The 4,059-nt window shown below is 47.3% G+C and overlaps 1 protein-coding gene across 4 annotated transcripts in view; it reads left to right on the top strand.

Moving 5' to 3' along the window:
- Positions 1-4,059, top strand: part of TMEM169 (transmembrane protein 169) — a 19,565-nt gene continuing 15,506 nt past the window's right edge. The window contains exons 1-2 of one of the 4 annotated variants that reach the window (XM_011932310.1): positions 42-102; positions 274-355. The gene's annotated coding sequence lies outside the window, so the exon portion shown is untranslated. Of the gene's footprint in view, positions 356-4,059 lie in introns of all 4 variants that reach the window. The other 3 variants (XM_011932308.1, XM_011932307.1, XM_011932309.1) reach the window with 3 other exon arrangements.

Here is a 4,059-nt window from a genome sequence, read left to right as displayed (position 1 = left end):
CCCCGCCCGCGCGCCGCGGCAAAGCCGCATCCTCCCGGAGCAGAACAGCTCCTCGCCGGCTATCCGCATCCTCCGCCAGCGTCGGTCCCTGGGCAGGTGTGGGTGAGACTCCTCGTTCGTTTTTTAAAATTTCGATGCCATTGGGGAGGGTGGAAGGGAAATGCAAAAAAAAAAAAAAAAGAGACCAGAAAGAAACCAGCGGGGTGTGCTCTATTTCAAAAATTCAATCCTCAAGGCTGAAGCTCTCACGATTAATTATAATTAAATCTCCAGTGCAGCTGGAAAAGGGCTGCAGCTCGGCGCCCTCGCTGCGCCCGCCTGCCAGGGTCGGACGTCGGCGATGCTGGGGCTCCAGGTGCTGTGTGCTGCTGGCTGGGAAGGAGAGAAAGAGCAGGCTTAGCTGAGGGGGAGAAATCCGACTTTCAGATCCTTTCATCCTTGGGGAGGGAGCCCGGGAGAGAGAGTGAAGGAGAAGAGGAGATACGGTTGCAGTTTTCCACAGAACCAAGAGAATACACGATTTAAAAAATAAACTCAGGCCCACCCCCGTCTCACCTCCCACTCCCCACCCCAGAATCAAGGGGAAAGATCATCTTTACCAGGTTTGAGACCTGATACATTTCAGCTGGGCTGCATAGCAAGTCCAGAAGAGGATCTTTCATTGAAGGGTGGATGCTTCCTGCAAGATGCATCTATAGGTGTTTGAGATCATGTCCTATAGTTCATTCCTTGTGCAGGAGGGTGAACCCGCTGAGGATGAGGGAAATTTCTCATCTGTGTTTTGGTGCCCAGTAACAGTGATTTATATTCAGATATGCTCCTTATTTTTCATCTTGCTTCCCGCTGTCAACCCACCAGAGTGAGATTACACCTGGACTGGCCTACTGAGACTTCACCATAAGAACTTGGCCAAATGTGCCAGTTGCCGTGGTCTTAACAATCCAGGTGGGATGCTATTTCTAAGGCTGTTGTCAGAGTGTTGCATTTTCCCCTGACAGGTATTAAAACAATATAAAGGCAAATAAATGCCATCATCCTTTTGTTGGACCTACCACCTAGGATTCAAAAGCCATTTGGAAATGGGTCTGGTTGACAGAGGAATCAGACATCACTTCCTCCATCAGGTCCCACCCACCAGCCAGGCTGCGGTTCTTGTTGGACAGCTACACTTCCCTGTTCCTCCATCCTCTTGTCCTTCTCTGATCTCTTTTTAGAAACACTTCTCCCTCTATCTTTGTTGCTGACAGATTCAAATCTACACTCATTAAAGAAAGGGATAAATTTCCTGGTTGCCATTTGCTAGATAGTTTATCCAGGAATCACTTACCTCTACTACTTAAGTCAATTCTGTAGTTAGGACCAATTTTTCAAAATTACAACACCATCACCTCCTTTAAAACAAAGTAAATTCAAACAGGAGAGCTCAAAGTATTGTTGCAGAAAAATATAACTCTTCTTGGTTTGATCCCAATGACAAAGTATTTTTTTTTTAAGGAAAAGAAATATTGATTCAGTTCTGAGGGGTAACTTATTCAGGAAAAGTCCAGGCTTTCTTTCTTGTGGGTGGGGACACTTTAATTCTTTTAAATGATAACTTTACTGAAGATATAACGTAACATGATTTATGCCCTGGTCTGGACCCATGAATTCTCAGAGGTGTGCCAGGGTGGGTCAGTGGGAATCTGGCTGTTCTGCAGCTTCTGTGTGGCTGCTGAGTAGACTGAGAGTGGGATTCTGATGTCTTCCAGTGAAACAGGGACTGGGGGCTGCAAGCCAATTATGCCCACTGAGGATGACAAGGTGCCATTCCTCAGCTGCAAGGAAGCTGCAGGATGAGCAGTCAGAAGGCGATTTTTCACCATCCAGGCAGAACCTGCGATTAAGAGAGCTTTGGGGTCTCTTCAAGTGATCTTTTGTTTAAAATTAGGAGGCATGATCTCTTTGCCTCTGCCCCTGACCTCTGTCAGGGTTTGAAAGTCCACTAATCCGCTAAGTTCCAGGCGAAAAGGCCTGGAAGCACAGCAATAGTTCTGCTGCTTGGACGCTCTTTGTTTTCAGATTTTAATTCTGCCTCCAGTTGAGGCATCTCTTCCCAAGGCAACCACGCCATGCCGCATTGACCACTCCTTTGGTTGAATCAAATGCTGCTCTTCCCTGTGCTCTGCGTCACTGCCCTCTTTGTCCTGGGGAAAAAGGCATTCCTGTGGCCAAGGTCCTCCCACATCCCCAAACCTCTCCCCACGGCTCTGTCATACCCCATTAGCAATGACTGCCTTCATCTTCCCACCCCTCCCCCACCCCATCTGCCTGGTAACTTTATTTTCTCCCCTCTGCAAAGCAGCTGCTAGCTCAGACTGACAGGGGCTTGTGGGATTCTCAACATTTAGACTTCCAGAATCTCAGTGCTAAAAGAATGTCAGTGAGGTATCTGGTCCTGCCCCCACCTTGAAGCAAAGCTACCTAGCAATTGTGCCATAACGAGGCATATAGAGGAGCTTACTGATGTCTTTTTATTAAACTTCTCCCTAGTCTCAGGATTTCACAGAAATAAGCTATTCCTGAGTTGCTACCACTTCACCCAGTCACTTAAAAAGATTTATCAAACATCTACTTGTTGGTCTTCTTCTATGGTACCACTTCATAGAGCTTAGAGTCTAGTAGAAGAGCTATGCAATACATAAGTAAAAGAAAAATAAATAATTACAAATGTTGGTAAGTCTTATACAGGAAACAAGCTGCTGTGATGAAGAATAATGAGAGGCAGACCAGGGAGTCAAGTTTTTAGTTTGGGTATCAAGAAGGGCTCAGAGGAGCAGACATTTGTAACAAGGACTCAAAAAAAACAAAAACGGGCATAGGAAGAGGCAGGGGTGGAGTGGCAGAGCAGCAAAATAGACAGCACTTAAGAAGACCTCAGGCATTTGGAAGCATTTGGTGCTCTTGAGGAATACATACACAGCCAGTGTGATTGGAGCATAGTGTACCTCCTATGGTGGTATAGATGGAGTGGCAGGATCAGGAGGTCCTTGGGCCACATGGACTTCCACCTGTATAACAGTAGGAAGTTACAGGAGGATTTTAAGCAGAAAAGAGCCTGATTTTCTTTTTTGTTTTTATTTTTGACATGGATTCTCGCTCTGTCTCCTAGGCTAGAATGCGTGGCAGCGATCTCGGCTTACTGCAGCCTCTGCCTCCCAGGTTCAAGCAATTCTCCTGCTTCAGCCTCCCAAGAAGCTGGGATGACAGGCACGCGCTGCCACACCCGGCAATCTGATATGTTTTAAAGAGATGTTTCTGGTTGAGTGCCGTGGCTCATGCCTGGAATCCCAGCACTTTGGGAGGCTGAAGTGGGCAGATTACCTGAGGTCAGGAGTTTGAGACCAGCCTGGCCAACATGGTGAAACCCCATGTCTGCTAAAAATACAAAAATTAGCTGGGCGTGGTGGCACACACCTGTAATCCCATCTACTCAGGAGACTGAGGCAGGAGAATCAGGCCAGGGAGGTGGGGGTTGCAGAGAGCCGAGATCACGCCACTGTACTCCAGCATGGGTGACAGAGTGAGACTCTGTCTCAAAAAATTTAAAAAAAAAATTAAGTAAAAGATGTTTCTTACTGCTGAGTGAGGAATTGATTGGAAGGCAGCAAGAGTGGAAGCTGGAAGATAGGAGCATTTTTTTTTAGAACCACAGTTAAGAGACAGTGGCCTCCTAGACCAGAGGAGAAGCAGTGGAGATGGGAAAGTTGGGTAGATGAATTTAAGAATTATCTGGGCCGGGAGCGGTGGTTCACGCCTGTAATCCCAGCATTTTGGGAGGCCAAGGTGGGCGGATCACCTGAGGTTGGGAGTTCGAGACCAGCCTGACCAACATGGAGAAACCCCATCTCTACTAAAAATACAAAATTAACTGGGCATGGCGGTGCATGCCTGTAATCCCAGCCTCTCAGAAGGCTGAGGCAGGAGAATTGCTTAAACCCGGGAGGCAGAGGTTGTGGTGAGCTGAGATCATGCCATTGCACTCCAGCCAAGGCAACAAGGGTGAAACTCCATCTCAAAAAA

The sequence above is a fragment of the Colobus angolensis genome, unplaced genomic scaffold (assembly GCF_000951035.1).
Source record: "Colobus angolensis palliatus isolate OR3802 unplaced genomic scaffold, Cang.pa_1.0 Scaffold95, whole genome shotgun sequence".
NCBI classification, from domain to species: domain Eukaryota; kingdom Metazoa; phylum Chordata; class Mammalia; order Primates; family Cercopithecidae; genus Colobus; species Colobus angolensis.
The sequence above is the reverse complement of the archived record's forward strand: the minus strand, read 5'-3'. Positions and strand labels throughout refer to the sequence as shown.